Source organism: Hordeum vulgare, chromosome 5H (genome assembly GCF_904849725.1).
Source record: "Hordeum vulgare subsp. vulgare chromosome 5H, MorexV3_pseudomolecules_assembly, whole genome shotgun sequence".
In the NCBI taxonomy this organism is placed as follows: domain Eukaryota; kingdom Viridiplantae; phylum Streptophyta; class Magnoliopsida; order Poales; family Poaceae; genus Hordeum; species Hordeum vulgare.
The window spans coordinates 542,990,286-543,007,791 of NC_058522.1; positions in this window are offsets into that span (position 1 = coordinate 542,990,286).

The window sequence follows — 17,506 nt, forward strand, 5'->3', positions numbered from 1 at the left end:
GATAACCTTTGCAATGACTTCATAGATGACATTTTCTTTGACCAAACATGTTCATACCGAGCACTATTAGTAACAAGATCAAACAAAAATGAAACAACAACATAAAAAGCATGACGTAAGAAACAACTATCATTCCCTACCGCGTGTATTATGTTACGAGATATATTGTAGGAAGAAGATTGTACTTTCCTGTGAAACATGCAAGTCTAGATAATGAGTAAACTTACCGAGTCAATCAATGATTCGCCATGGATAAGAATCACCTACTTGCCAACATCGTAAATAACCAATGGAAAAATAAGTCACAAAGAAATGCTATTATATTTTATAGTAAAAGAGAAAACTAAGTATGTATGCTAGAATCATCGCCACCAATAATTTTGTGTTGAACTTGAAGTTGAAAGAATCCTGTGCACAAAACATAGAATGTAGAATTCACGGTTTTATTCACTCCAAAGCATAGGTATCCAATCCAATCTTCTCCAAAAAAGTGGCAAGACGGTCGCACCAGGCTGCTCAAAAACAGCGATAGCATGTACCGTTGCTGCTGCTAGAAAAATGTGCCTCACAATTACCCCTAAAATTACAAGAAACAACATTAGGACTATACCCTCTCTGATTGATGTATATTCGTATGCAGATGCAACATAAAGAACGAACATGTTATAGAGAAGATATAAACCAAGGAAGAGATTAGTAGTATCTGCATAGAAAATAAGTATTTAAAAAATGGATAAACTAAAAATATACAGAAGACACTATTATACTTCAGAAGTAACTGAGGCTATGATTTCTAATACTAACAGCTCATCTATCTTGTATATAGGGCACTATGTTAGTTTACAAGAACTACAATATTTATTTAATATTAAAGCAGACTTGAACACCCTCACAATGCTGATATCAGTTGCTAATACGCATGCATCAACCATACAAAGATGTTCTTTTCACAATCTGTACCAGTAACGGAGAAAGGAAAAAATAACCTGACTCCATGCATTAGCATTACAATACTCCCAAGTGTGAATTTTGTTAAAACATTCTCTTGTGGACAATACAAACTAACCTTCAATAATGATGTATGCAGCTTGATTTTCACTAATACTGCTAGGAATCATCTCTAAAAAGCTACTACAAAAATATATTTCAGTACACATGCCTTAACATATGACGCACCTAATTCTTCATGGCAACAGCAATACAAATACATGAAATTGTCCGTCGAGTAAGCTACTCGTATTTAACCTGCTGGAATTAAATTGAAGGAAAAAATCATTCATGAATATGCACAGGAATCTAGAGGACAGTTCAGTATAGAAGTTGTAACCAAATATGTCTATATGCAAACTTACCATAATCAAACTGTTGTGCATCAGTCTCTCGTTCTCCTCTCTTGTACTCCACGAAATGTATATGTGCAAACCTATGATAATGAGACAATTGTGCAGCAGCCTCTCCTCTCTAAATCTCCACACTCACACACACGCGCGCACACAGAGGACAAGTACGAGAACCATACAGTAGATCATCCATAACTGAAAATCCTATGCATCAATGCATGCATTGAACATATAAAGCATTTTTTACGATGGGAGCCACAATTATGAAATCGCTTAGTTTTTTGGATTCAGGCAACATTCAGAAAACAACAGGTGTTAACTGAACAAATCGAAGAATCACCTAATGGGTGAAGCTACAGTTACGTATAGAAAAGTACGTGTATAGACTCCACAGTGATGCTCAAAGGTAACGAAATTAACATACTTGTGGGCAGATGTAGAGTGTGTGAGAGCATACGAGAACATAAGATGTCATCATGGGTATTTCTTCTTTCTATAGAAAGTCTATTCTTTCGAATTCTTTGCGATGTCATACATATATGTGCATGCTTGATTGTAATAAAACATGAACTTTTTGTTTCAAGAAAATTTATTAAACAACTTTTCTTCATGAAATGAAAGTGTTGCTTATGTAAAATTAAAAAAAGGAGCACATAATCTGTGCTTGCCTTACAATGATGGCCTTTGCAAAGCTAACATATACGACAAAGATATATTTATATTTCTCTCATTTTCACATCCATGATTGTTGGAAGAGCTTTTCCTTTGCTTTTCTTCTCTTTTTTCCAAACATCATCTTGAAATAGACGAAACTCAATGAAGGAAACAAAAGTTGATGTTGAAAAACTCACGAGCTTTAGCTAAAACTTTATTATTAAATTTTGAAGTTATTTAGAACAACTTCCCAAACTTCAGCTCTAGCTGTTTATTCATGATAGGGTCCACAAATTAGTCATAGCTTAAACTAATTGGTCGGGATCAGGAGAGCTAGACAAAACTTCAGAAAGCTAGTTACACGAAATTTGTATGAATAATGAATTAGTGCATGCTCAACTTGATATCTACACAAACAAAAAGGCGTTGCTTTATATACAAAAGGTGCCAAATGGATGTGCCTGAGTAGTTACTAACCTGCATTTGCGTCATGCGAGAGGTCGTGAGTGGATGTGTTTGCGAACACTGCGTGCAAGAACTCTTCCACAACAGAGCCATGATCAGTACAACAAGCTAGAACCGAAACTTATTCTCCATTCATGTGCCAATCTATGACTCTCACACAACAGTCCTATAGATGCAAGTTATTACAGTACCTTTTCAATTAATGTCGGATGAGGATGAGCACCACAATAGTTGTTGTTCCTGCCGCTGAGCAGGCAAGCTAGAACTCTTCCACTCTGTTGCGCATCAGTCTCTCACTCTCCTCTCTAGTACTCCACGAAATGTATATGTGCAAACCTATGATAATTAGACAATTGTGCAGCAGCCTCTCCTCTCTAAATCTCCACACACACACACGCGCGCACACACAAAGGACAAGTACGAGAACCACACAATAGATCATCCATAACTAAAAATCCTAAGCATCAATGCATGTATTGAACATATAAAGCATTTTTACGAATGGAGCCACAATTAGGAAATCGCTTAGTTTTCTGGATCCAGGCAACATTCGGAAAACAGCAGGTGTTAACTGAATAATTCGAAGAATCACTTAATGGGTGAAGCTACAGTTACGTATAGAAAAGTACGTGTATAGACTGCATAGTGATGCTTAAAGGTGACAAATTTAACATACTTGTGGGCAGATGTAGAGTGTTTGAGAGCATACGAGAACATAAGATGTCATCATGGATATTTCTTCTTTCTATAGAAAGTCTATTCTTTTGAATTCTTCGCGATGTCATACATATATGTGCTTGCTTGATTGTAATAAAACATGAACTTTTTTGTTTCTAGAAAATTTATTAAACAACTTTTCTGCATGAAATGGAAGTGTTGCTTATGTAAAATTAAATAAAAAAGGAGCACATAATCTGTGCTTGCCTTACAATGAAGGCCTTTGCAAAACTAACATATACGGCAAAGGTATATTTATATTTCTCTCATTTTCATATCCACGGTTGTTGGAAGAGCTTTTCCTTTGCTTTTCTTCTCTTTTTTCCAAGCAGCATCTTGAAATAGACGGAACTCAATGAAGGAAACAAAAGTTGATGTTCAAAAGCCCACGAGCTCTAGCCAAAACTTTATTATAAAATTCTGAAGTTATTTTAGAACAACTCCCCAAACTTCAGCTCTAGCTGTTTATCCATGATAGGGTCCACGAATTAGTTATAGCCTAAACTAATTGGTCGGGATCAGAAGAGCTAGACAAAACTTCAGAAAGCTAGAGTTGAATAGAGATGAATATATTACATAGATGCAAATAGAACAATATATTACATGGTCTAAAATTTATTATAGAGATACCAACTGCTGCTATTATTATTTAAAATTTGTCAAGGGTGGGAGGGTAACCATCACGACGACAGCACATTTCCCCTTCAATAGTAGAAATATCGGGTGCCAGTAGAGACATGTCTCCATTAAGTCAGTGACAAATAAAGGTGAAGATCCTTAGAACTCAAACGTGTTGTCATCTACTACCGCTGTCAAAGCATATGCATCATGCAAGTTACAGTAACGCAAATTAACTCACCTCTTTATTCAATTGTTGTAGTTTTGATTTTGTGAGCCGGGCAACCTTTGTCAGTTCATTAACATCCTTCTCCATGCGCCTTTTGATATCTGCAATTCAGTAAATAGGGACATATTGGAAAAAAAATGGAGAAAGGAAAAAATTGTTTGCACTGTCATGTGTGAAGAAAACAATGAAAATTGCATATGGTACCTTTCATAGCTGATGCCTGAGTGACAACTTTGCAAATAGAACCAACTTCCCGTATCAGTTATATTTAATATAGAGGTACCAGCTACTGCTACCAATTATTATGCACGGTAGAATCACAGATCAGCAACCACGACCATGACCATGGAAGCCACCCGCGCATGCCCGTGTTGGGTATGGCTCATCGTCGCAGGGCTCATCTCAATCGTCGCCTTCTTCCTACTCTTTGTCTTTGTAATACCCGGTGACACCTTCTACTCCATCGCCATCGATTCCTCCACCGGCCTTGACCCGCCATCGCCAACAGACTTCTCGCTGGCCCGCCCAGAGTTCAACCTCACCTTCCGCGTCACCACCAATGGCCTCCGGCGCAGCGTGTGCGTGGACGCCGGCATCTACGCGGAGGTTTCCTACCGCTGCGTCCCGCTCGCCGCCAGCCCCGCCATGTCGCACCGGTTCTGCGTCACTCCTGGGAAGAAGAGCGACGAGCCCATGTTCGCGAGGGGAGCCCGCGTCCGTCCACCGGGGTACATGATGGACAACCTCGGGCCGACGTATGGAGCGGGGTGGAGGCGTTCAGCGTCACGCTTAGGTAGTCCGGTGGTGATCGAGCCGGCGAGGGCAAGCCGGTGGAGGAGTGCGGAGCTAGGCGGGTCGGGGACGTCGCCGCTGGACAAAATCTAGCTTTCTGGGCGGCGTGGCGTGGGTTTCGGCGCGGCTGGGTTTGCCGGTGGCGAGGGGGTCGGGGTGGGCGGGGCGGGGGCGGGGGCGGGTGCGGGTGCGGGGGTGGGCGAGCGCGGGGCTGAGCGATGGGGAAGACATGCGCGGGGTGGTGGGGGACTGGGGGTTACCGTTTCGTAACAATGTACAAGGTGGGGAGGTAGTGGGCTTTTTAGTGAACCGGTTGTTTTCTTTATTTAATCGTCTGGTTTATGGAGGGTTGAAAAAAATCGGTGGAAGTGCTAGCGGCAGGAGGTGGAGATCGTACGAGGTTGAACCATCACGACGACGGCAGATCCTCCTTTAATAGTAGAGATAACTGCCGACTGAGCATGCCATGTCGCGGCTTCCGTTATCCTTTATGCTATTTTTTACTAAGATAAAGTATTAAGATAAGATGCTAAGCACATTAAAAAACTTAACAATAAAAGCCTTCAATGCATAGGTGTTTAAATTATTGTTGCTAAGCATCATTCATTTAATGATTTAGAAACTAAAGTTCTTCATGCATTGATAGGTTTCTTTCATGTAAGTGTTTTGACTAGGTTTCCTCGCTTGGCATTGTTTCTTCCTAAGGTTGCTATACTCATCTCTTTCTTTTAATTACCTTGTCACATCAAATTTTTCGTTTATGTGGTAGCCTTAGCACCTGTATAAGGTGGAGCATTGGAAAAGGCCTAAGACTACTCACAATGGGGAGTAACATAGAGTAGTAACATATATATGTTGCTAGTCTAAGTTACTACATCCACAGTGGATAGTAACATAGGGGTAGTAGCATTAAGCCTTTTATTTATTACCCTATAGACTCATCTTGCCTTGGTATCCGCTATGTTACTCCTAGGTCCTGTTTGTTTAAAAAGTCATGGGACTTTTTTTAGTCTCAACTAAAAAGTCTCTAGTCCCTACCTATTTGGTTCCAGAGACTAAACATGGACTAGAGGTTATTAAATGACATGCTAAAAGACCATGTTACCCCTATTAATGGACTAGAGATTATTAAATGACATGGTAAAAGCAGGGGCACTGTTGAAAAAAGTCCCCAAAAGACTCTCCCTTAAATACTTCTTTCTTTAGTCCTGAATATCCACTTTTAGTCCCTAAAAATTCCTCATATTTGGTTTAGATAGGATTAAAAGGGACTTTTATTAATCCCTACACCAAAAAGTACCTGTAAACAAACACCCCCTAGTGTGAGTAACTTGCTAAGTTACTCAATTCCTTCCTCTTCTCATTTATTAATTGCCACATCATATTTTTTACTTAAGTGGCATCTATGTTACTACTTATATTACTTCCATTGTGGGTAGTCTAAACCGAGCGTACTTAACAAGTTAATGTAGCCGCTTTTCGTGTTGCGAGATTGTGGACTAAATATGCACCGGAGACAAGTTTATGTACCATTGGTGTAATTAAGTCTGACTTGTAAGAGCATCTTCAATAGTTTGTCTATATGAACGTCTATATTCGCTTTTCACCACGTGAGTCCAAAATAGACATGGAGCAGTTTGTCTATATGATCGTCCAAACATGCACATCCTCCAAATCAACCTCAACAATGTCCATGCCTGAATAATGTGAAGGCGTGGTTTAAACTCACTACAACCACGATTTCTCCCTTTCTCCAACGGCCGCCCACGGGTCATGATCCATATATATAGACGTTCTTATGTAAAATAAAACGTATATATAAAGTATTTATTTTAAGCCATTGTCTATATAAATATATAGACATAAAATACCCACATAATATTGAAGATGCTTTAATGACGGAAAATACACTTTGATTTCCAGTTGTATATGCAACGTATATGAAGATTTTTTAATAATTAATTAAAAAGTCAAAATAGTTTCAAAGTATTTTTAAATTAAACTTGACTTTGTTTTACACTATTATATAAATTTTCACGAAAAAGTCAACATTGACTTCTGACAAAAAAGACAAAATTTATTTGCTATTATAGGTCATTATTCGTACTATTTTGATCAAAAATTTGTCATTTCAGAAAAGAAGTCAAACTATAATTTTCTTTTCGTAAATTGTTTTTTATAAGTATAATAAAAGGTCAACTTTATTTCAAAAATAATTTCAGATTATTTTTTACTTTTTGTTAAGGCACACAACCCAACTGGTCGTGATGCGTCTGCTTCGGCCGGCCCAGCCTTCGGCACAGACCCGTGTGAGAAGGATCCAGTGAGTGGTGGCAAGTTACGCCGTAACTCACGGGAAGCCAGCCGTTGGATGAAAAATGAACAAACAAGATCAAATGTTGCAGCAAAAGCACTGTGCGGGAACCACTGTAGCAGAACGTGCCGTAGATGAGTTCTCGTAGACCTAGCAGTGTAGCTCAGTCGCTGTTGCCTGTTCATCTGTCCACAGTTTTTTTATCGGACGATGTATAGAGGGAGACAAGTTCGAAAAGTACAAATAGAGCCCGGACTTTAGGAAGGACTTAAAAAAACATATTTTCACATCATAAAAAAGTCAAAAAATATATACATACACAAATACGTATATAACACGTTGAGGAAAAAGTTCATAATGATATGCTTTCATATATGGCGTATACATACAAAACAAAAACACAAATGAAAATGGGTCCTTTTTTGTTGTTTTTGGGCTAGAATTTTGTTATTTTTGTGCAGCTTGCAAAAATAGTAATTTTTGAACGTACAAATCCATTGCAAATGTGTATAAGTTTTCATATATTTATTTTTTCAATTTATTAACATAAAAGTATCATTTTTATTTTTATTTAAATAAAGTCCTCCAATAACACCGTCCACCAAAAGTACACACTCGACACAAGTTACCATACTATTCAGGAAAACATCAATTTTAAACCCTGAATTCATAAAGGTCAGGCGGAATGAACCCCTAAATTAAAATTTCGGTCGATTGTACGGTGAACTATGCAATTTCGGTCTAAATCAAACTTTTTGGTCATTTTTCGAACAGGGATTATCGACGTGGCACGAAATGATCGGGATTGGGCCGGCCCAGTGCACGGAAGCGCGTGATGTGTGTTGTGGCTTTAGTTTTTTCCTTTTTCTTTTCTAGTTCTTTTTTCCTTCCTTTCTGTTTGGTTTTTTCCTTTCATTTAAATTTATCTTTTTTGTTTTCCCTTTTTAGTTCTTTTTTCCTTTCATTTATATTTATCTTTTTTGTTTTTATTTTCTGGTTCTTTTTTCCTTTCATTTAAATTTATATTTTTTGTGTTTCTTTTCTGTTTTTTTTCTTGTTCTTTTTTCCTTCTGTTTTTGTTTTTCTGGTTCTTTTTCCTTTCATTTAAATTTATCTCTTTGTTTTTCTTTTCTGGTTTTTTCCTTTCGTTTTAATTTTTCTTTTCTGTTTCTATTTCTGTTTCTATTTTTTTCTTTTTATGATTTATTTTTTTCTTTTTATTGTTTCTTTTTCCCTATATTATACCAAATTCATTGTGTGTCATCCAAATGTACATTGTATATTAGAAAATGTGTCATCGAAATGAACCGCCATCCGGCAATAGCTCATCGGCACTTGGCCGCGTTTCATGTGGTCGAATGCACGCGTGCATGCCAATAACGATGGCTTGCGGTTCTAATGGAAATCGACCGACGGACATGACAACCACGGGCGGAGCCGGAGGGAGGCAAAATAAAAAATAATCGTTCATGAAATAGAAGTTACGACATAATACATCATATTATATTGTACAATTTTTTTGAAACACAAAAGAATACATTTATATTATGCTAAATGTACCTCTATGACCACCACACATCATTTTAAGAAGAGAAAACCCCACACAGGCGACATTTGCAGCTACTTATTTCCTAATAACAGAAACAATGTAGTGCATAGTAAATTAATAACAGACAAATCTGATCAGTAAACTAATATTTTTTACCTTATACGCAAGTGTCTAGTAATTAAGATAAGAGTGTTGTAATTAAGCGAAACAATACTAACAGCAGTAGCTGCTGATTACTAACTTGTGTATAACGATGTAGCTATGAAATATGTGTTTGATCAGGTAATCAAAATATAAATAGCAGAATACTTACCGTGATCCATGACCTTATGGCCGGACTTGATGCCTCAGCACCGCACCAGCCGGCACGAATTCAGAATGAGTGAACGGCGAGAGGCTGGGTCCATGTCAATTAAATCTAATAGCTGCGGTCATTACTACTACGTGTTGTACAACCCCTTAAAAAAGAAAAATGCCTATTGTACAACCCCTGATGACGACGATCGAGAACTAAGAACTTAACGACAAAAGGAGCCGCACGCGTACGCACCAGCGCAGCACTCGGTCACGACGATGTGCACGCGAGCTACGTACGCATTGATGGACCGGCCCAATCGTGCATAAATTTTTTATTTTTCTAAACAAAAAGACTAAAGCGGGGCGACCCATCAGATAAATCTCGGTTGAAATTTGTCAGGGTTCGATTTAAACTGGGATAGCAAGTCAATCGAGCCCCGTGCCCGAACGGTCCGCGGCGAACTCCCATCCGGTCCGGTGCGCGTTTCGTTCAACTCGAAGGGCAACCAAAGATAAACCGCGCTTTTCAAAAAAAAAAAAGATAAACCGCGGCGCACGGCACGGCACTGCAGGCTGCAGCTGCATCACCCCGCGCGGCGTCGACGGCGGGTTGGCTGCCAGGGTGCCACCCCAGGTTGCTTGCCCGCGTCGCGATCCGGCCAGGCAGAGGCGAGCACGTTCGCCCGGCCCCCACGCCCACGCCATTTCACTCATTTTCAACCAACAAACGCAGCTCGGGGCTCGCTTTTGGTTTACTTCCACCGACGAACCCGTTCCTGCTTGCCGTCGCGTGTGTTGCCTGCTACACGTACCACTTGTGCCAGCCTCCAGGTGCCCACGCGTTGGGTCGCTCACGGGCCACGAGCTGGGCGACAGGCACCGGCGATAGATAAAAAATACTCTCCGTCGCCGCCAGCCGCCGCTCCATCAGCAGCCGAGGGGCCAGGGCAAACCAACGGCGCGGCGCTGAACCACGGACACGTGAAGGGGGACACAGATCGTGTCGGTGCCTCGACCCCATCCAGCCCCAACACACGACGACCCGAATGCACGCTGGGATCGACTCAGGCACCGTCGCTTTGCTCGAGATATGTTGCGTTCCCTCCCCTGACATCTTGTCCAGGACGACACAAACCGGTGGTCCATCCACTGAATACTGATCACAGCTACAGGTAGATGCTTGTGCCAAAACACACACCGCCAGATCGACGCTCATATGCAAAATTGATAAAAATGATCCCTGAGGAAAGAACTTACGGAGTGACCCCTCGCGGAAAATATTTTACCCGCCTGATCCTTTCGTGTGGCGCCCGACACCTAGGCACCACACTACACTGTGTGACGCCTAGCCGTTCGGCGCCACACCCCCGACCACCTGGCAGGGAGGGCCCACCTGGAGGAAAAAAGGGAGAATCTGCACTTCGTCTTTTCATAAAGGTGTTGTGTCATTATTATTATTTTGTCCACGAATGCAACATTATAGGTTACCTTATATATGTCATTTATATTTGAATCTAACAGGAACAGGGCCAGAAGTTACGATGTCTATCCAACATTTTAGGTTGTCGTGACCCTGAATATGTTTCCCCTTCGAGATCCGGTTCATCCGAAAGAAATACTCTAGACGATTTGGCTTCTTCGGGCGCTCGTATGGACGATGGTGACATTATCTCGGCAGCTAATACCCAAAAAAATACTGTAGAGGATGATGTTGACACTCCTGAGGTATGACATAGTCATAAAACATTTTGCACTTTCAACCTTCAACTTTGAACCTTCAACTTTGAACTTTCAACCTCCATATGTATTAGGTTGCGGACGGGATGACGTTGAAGGCTTTCCAACGCTTCGCTTACATGTTGAAGCCTAGGAAGAAATTTAGGCGGTACTCACCGGATGATTATGCGAAAGGAAAGAACCCGGTCGTCGGGGGCTCTCATTTGTCAAGGATGAGAAGCATGGACGATGAGGATGAGGATGACGATGACGATGAGTCGGATGACACGGAGCAATTTGTGGTTGCCAGAAGAAAGAAGCTAGTTTCTAAGAGGGGACGAGGCCCCAAGATGTGAACCGGAGCCATTTGGAGTTGGTGTTGCACTTGTGTTGTGAACCATTTACTTTTGTTGTGAACTATTTTAAGTTGTAAACCATTTAGTTGTTGTTGCACTTGTTGTGAACCATTTAGTTGCTCTCTAAATATATGATGATGATGATGCTGTCAAAAATGTTGTCTAAATATATGATGTTGTTGTTGCACTTGTTGTGAACCATTTAGTTGCTGTCAAAAATCATGTATTGCTGTCAAAATAAAGCTTCCAGCAGGTTTTCACATGTGTGGCGTCCAAGGCTTAGGCGCCACACATGTGCAACGCCTAAGCCTTAGGCGCCACACATGTGCAACGCCCAAGGCTTAGGCGTCACACATGTGCAAACCTACTGGCATCTCAAAGCACACTATTTCCCGCCACCTTTCCCTCCTCCGTTCCCGCCAAAATTTTCACGTCTTCTTTCCTGCCACCTTTCCCTCCTCCGTTCCCGCCAAAATTTCCACATCTTCTTTCCCGCCACCTTTCCCTCCTCCGTTCCCGCCACCTTTCCCTCCTTCGGTCTATAAAAGGAGGCATTGGACTGCCTTCCTCCGTCATCCAGCCTCACTTGAGAACACTACCACCGCTTTAGTCAATATGAGTTTGCCTTGCTCGGATCAAAGCATCAGGCCTAAGAAAATGAAAAGTGCGAGTTTGCCTCGGGGTGTGGAAGCAGTTCGATGTTGGTGCGGTGATCTCTGCAAGGTGAAGGAGGTGGAGGATTTTTCAGATTGGTTGGGCATGAAGTTTTTCATGTGCGCCAATTATGAATCTGATCCACCCGAATCTATTTCTGCGTACATCAGGCCTCCGGTATGCTCAAGTCATTCAGATTATTGTTTACTTGATATTATTGTTTACTTAAATCTGATCCTCCTGGTAGTCTCCTCCTCCTCTCTGCATGTACTATCGTTGGATTGACACGGAAATGCCGGACTGGACGGTGAGCGAGATTCGTGAAAGAGGTCGCCGTGCATGGGCTAGCTGGGACTTGGAAGAGCGCCGCGAGAAGGCTGAAGCAGAGGAGAAAGGAGCGCAGAAGAAAGAGTGGGAAGAGTACTGTGTGGAGCAGAGGGCTTTTCTTGATGAGATGATAAGGAAAAACCAAGAAGAGAAACTACGGCTGGAGGAGGTTTACAGACAGCGGGAACAGGCCCGTGAAGCTGAGAGGGAGAGAAAGAGTTCGTGCGGCCAAGGCAGCAGAAGAAGCCAGTGGTGGAAAAGGAAAATATCCATGTTGGACTTAGTAGATTTCACGAAGTTCTATGAGCAAGTTGTATCTTAATTTCAACAAGTTGTATCTTAATTTCAGCAAGTTGTATCAACACTTGAGAAGACTAAGATAAGGATAAGGATCAACAGAGTCTTGATGAAATGAGAAACATAGTCTTGATGAAACAGAGAACAAAGTGAAACTAAGACCAAAATGAGGACAAAGTGAAACTAAGACCAACAAAGTGAAACTAAGACCAAAATGAGAACAAAATGGGAACATAGTGAAACTAAAACCAACAAAATGAGAACAAAGTGAAACTAAGACCAACATAGTAAAACTAAGACCAAAATGAAAACAAAGTGAAACTAAGACCAACAAAATGAGAACAAAGTAAAACAGAGTACCAGCACTTGAGAGCCAAGTTACTAAGACCAACAAAAGGATAAGGATTAAGGATGAGCATTACTCATCAAAAGAGTAGCCAAGTTACTCTGTTTCACATGTGTGGCGCCTAAGGCTTAGGCGTCACACATGTGAAATAGAGTAACAGAAAGTCTACATTTGGGATGCCAGTAGGTTTTCAATTGTGTCATGCTGTCATGCTTAACGCCCAAGGCTTAGGCGCCACATATTCTGTCATGCTGAAAACTGCAGCACATAGTGGTGGAGGAGTTCAAATATACATCACAAATATGCACAAATATACAACACAATAATACTAGAGTTAAAACATACAACACAAAGAGGGTGGAGTTCAAACATACATAGGGTTCAACAACACATAGGGTTCAACAACACATAGAATAGAAGCATCCGGCTCTATTGGGTCGAGCAAGGCCCCTTTCCCTTCTTCTTCTTCCTCTTCCTCTTCCCTTTTGCGCATTTTTGAAGCCTCTTCCTTAACCCTCTTCGTGAAGCGTTGATGCTACCGCTCTCTCGTTGCTGCGCCCTCTGCCCACATCTTCTTAAAGTTAGCTTCATATTCTTTTTTACGTTTCTCTAGCGTCTTCCTGTCATTCTCCTTTATCCTAGCCTCATATCGCTTATGCTCAAGGAACATTTGCCACTCCTCATCCATCTTTGCCTTATGCTCCTCATCCTTCTTCTTTCACGCTTCCGCTGCATCCTCCTCTCTCAACTTCTTTGCAGCCCTCTCCATCAACCGCTGCTCCTCACTGGCTGCATCCTTCTCCTCCCCCCACTCCGCTTTTGCCTTGTTGGGTTGAGAAGCGGCCATACCTACAAAACAGGCATCAAAGCTCATAGTTAGTAAAATAACACACAAAGGAGCATGAAAGACAACATGATAAAGATAAGTCAAATATGTGACATACGGAAATGCTCCTCGTAGGTATCCACGCATACCAATCCTATTAAGTCCACCACCTATCCCACCACTGCCTCTAGCAGCACCACCACCTATCCCACCCCTGCCTCTAGCACCACCACGACCTATCCCATCCCTGCCTCTAGCAGCACCCTTGCCTCTACCACCACCACTTCCTCTAGCACCACGTCCTCTAGTAAGCCCAAGTCGGCTAGGAACATGTTGAGTAGGAACTTGTTGGGTTGTGCTTGCTTGACCCGTCCCTTGTTGGCTCGTGCTTCCTTGACCCGTCCCTTGTTGGCTTGAAATTGGTTGGCTAGGACTTGGTTGGCTAGGACAGGACTTGGTTGGCTAGGACTTGGTTGGCTTGACCTGGAATCATTGTTTTTGGACTTCTTCTTTCGCGTCGTACACCTTCTTGTGTTGTGCCCTGTTACACCGCAATCTCCACAATGTGATCTCTCAGTAGGCTCTTGGAATTGGTTGTTCCCCATTTCTCTACCACCACCATAGCCCCATCCATCCATGTCTCCTCTAAAACGCTTTGTATTTCTTCTTCCCAGTTTCACAACCTTCCACTCTGGGTCGGGCCATAGTTGTACTCCATGATACTCCGGCCATTGTGATTGGTCAAAGTATGGTTCAAATCTAGGAGCCCATGTATGCTTCGTGGTCATGATCGAGAACTCGGACTCCCCCACGGTTAGTGGATGGTTGACGTCCACATTCCTACTGCGAGCTGCCGTGTACAAATGCGAGCATGCGAGATGAAGCAACCTTGGCCTCCCACAAGAGCAATCACACAAGGATAAAGATACCTTGAACGCCCTGTTTCCGTGTTGCTGGCCATCGTTTGTCGTTCCTCCGGGCTCATTCACTTCGTATGTCCAATCCTCGTTGTTGTACAGGGTAGCCGTTTGGGAGTCAGCCTTCCGTGATTGAAATACCATCCATTTGTCAACCTTTGGTGGAAACTGGTACTTATACTTTTTCCTGTTCTCTCCCGCAATCTGATCATCTGTTTCTTGCGAGTACTTTAGAAAGTATGCTCTCAACTTGTCGAATGTGTATTGAACTATTGCCGTCACCGGCAACGCACGGACACCCTTCAACACCCGGTTGAAGCATTCTGCCATGTTACTTGTCATTTGACCATATCTTCGGCCATCTTCGTCATAAGCTCGTGCCCACTTGGCCCGAAGTTCAATGTGCCTGTTAATAAACTCAAGCCCACCTGCATCAAGTTTTTTGTTTACAAGCAAAGCATTGTACAATCTTGCAAATCGTTTGTCCGAAAATGCTTGACAACAATCTTGAAGATCATCCGCCAACTCCTTGCTACCACATGCCCGGTAGAAGTTTGCATAGAAATGCCTCATGCACCATCGATGATGCAAAGGAGCATGGTCGGGAATGACAATGTCAACCGCGTTAAGTATGCCTTGATGGCGATCCGATATGACACATATTTCCCTCTCAAACGGTAATACTTTGGTTCTCAAAATATGCAAGAAATATTCCCAGTTAACATTGTTCTCTGCCTCAACCAAAGCAAAAGCCAAAGGCATCAACCGGTTATTGGCATCACTTGCTATTGCAACCAACAAAGTGCCCTTGAATTGTCCGGTCAAAAACCTGCCATCGATGGAGATGACAGGACGACAGTGCTGGAAAGCCCTCACACATTGCTCAAATGCCCAAAATGCACGGCTAAATACGCGGACCCTATTTCCACTGAGAATCCTTGTTTTCTCCCCATACGGCTCGACCACATGAACCATGCCCGTGTTAGTGTGGGCAATAGCTCCCAACAACCTAGGTATGCGGTTGCATGCTTCCTCCCAATCATCATACAACATCTTGAATGCGGCTTGCTTTGCTTTCCATGCCTTACCATATTTCACCTCGTAGTGAAAGAGGGCTTTCACAAGGTCTTGTACGCTTTTTATGCTCATTGTAGGAAGAGAGGAGATGAAGTTGGAAAGCCTATAAGCGATGAACTCGGAGGTGAGTTGTCTATGGCTTTGCGACGAAAGGGCACCATCAACCCTCTTGCCTCGACACATGTGAGGCATACAACTGACAATGTTCCATCCTGGCCCTCCTTTCCATGGTCTTGCACGGACAATCCAAGGACACCCTCTATCCTCACATGCAACCGTGTAACGCAGCTTCATGTTTGAATGAACAACTTTGTGTGGCCTATAATGCGTAACAGAATATTCATCCAACCACATCTTCAGTTCAAAGAATGTTTTGAACTTTGACCCCGGCAAAATAATATTCTTCCCATGTGTGTCCCGATGAGAAGGTGGCCTAACTCCAAACAATATGCCTTCGCCTCCGTCAACCACGGCTTCATCCGCAAGGCTAAGATCCTCGAACAATGGTGTCCGGTGATCACGCTTTAATACCTTCGTGAAAACTTCAGCCTCCTTTGCCGTGAACCCTTCCTCATCAACTTCTTCATCGGGACCCTCATCGTCAGACTCAGAGGCATAGCCACGTGAGTACGGAATAGAATGGTCCATTGTCTCTTGCAAATTATATTCGTCCAAATCACCAAGATTGTTGTCATGAAGAACATTACCATCATTCTCATCATCATCGTGCTCATCATTAGCCTCTACCAATGGTTCACGTTCAATGTTGGCCTCTTCGTTGATGGGTGCAGGAATAGCTTCAACAATCGAAGAGGCAACCCGGTTCAAATCCAACAAGTTAGGAACATTTGTTTTGATGGCAAATAACTCTAGAGCCTTGTCTAGTGATTCGGCCACCGTATCCTTATATGCAAGCCAACGTTGCTCGGAGTTGACACGCATGGTCTTCCAACGTATGTGCATTCCGAATCCCACATTATGCCTACCATCAAACTCAACTACATCACTAGGGTCCATCCAATTCAAATCCTTTCGGACTTGTTCCAACAATTCACCATAGCCAGGACACAAATCGAACACCATGTTAAGCTCATCCGGGTCCGGATCAATATTGCCTTTTAAAAAGGCATCCTTGTCCACGTGATGAACATAAACACATGTTCTTCCCATACCTAAACAACAAAGCATAGAACCTTTTTCATAAGCAATCATACAATTACAATAACCCTAGCTTAACTTTCAAATAACCTTAACCCCATCATAACCCTAACACAACCAAACATCCCTAACCCTAGCCTAACCATAGCCTAATCCTAGCCTAACCCTAAAACAACCATAATGCAAACATCCAAACAACCCTAATCCTAACCCCATCATACCCCTTATCCTAACATACAAACAAATACAACAATATCATATACATCCCACATTTCATGAAAAAGTAGGGTTTCCTCAAATTTGCAAAAAAAAAAGAACACAAAAGATTTTTCTTTGGATGAGAATGAGGGGAGAGGTGGGGATTACCTTAGGGGAGTGATTGGACAACAAATGCCCGATCCAAACCTTCAGATTTGGTGATTTAGAGAAGGATTTGAGGGAGGGGGCAGTGGCTGGGTGAGGGGGCTGGGGGAGGGGAATGAGGAGGGGGTGGGGAGGGGGGCTGGCCCGTGGCCAGTTAAGTCAATGTGTGGCGGCTAAACGTTCGACGCCACACATTACAATGTGTGACGCCTGAGGCTTAGGCGTCACACGGCCTGGGGGGTGGGCCCTCCCTGCCAGGTGATCGGGGGGGTGTGGCGTCGAACGGCTAGGCGTCACACAGTGTAGTGTGGCGCCTAGGTGTCGGACGCCACACAAAAAGATCAGGCCGGTGAAATATTTCCCGCGAGGGGTCACTCCGTGAGTTCTTTCTCCAAGGATCATTTTTGTCAATTTTGCCACGCTCATGCTGCTGTTTTACCAACTACCGTACTCAGCATCAACTAGCAACCTCATGTGAGGTGTGTGCCATCGAG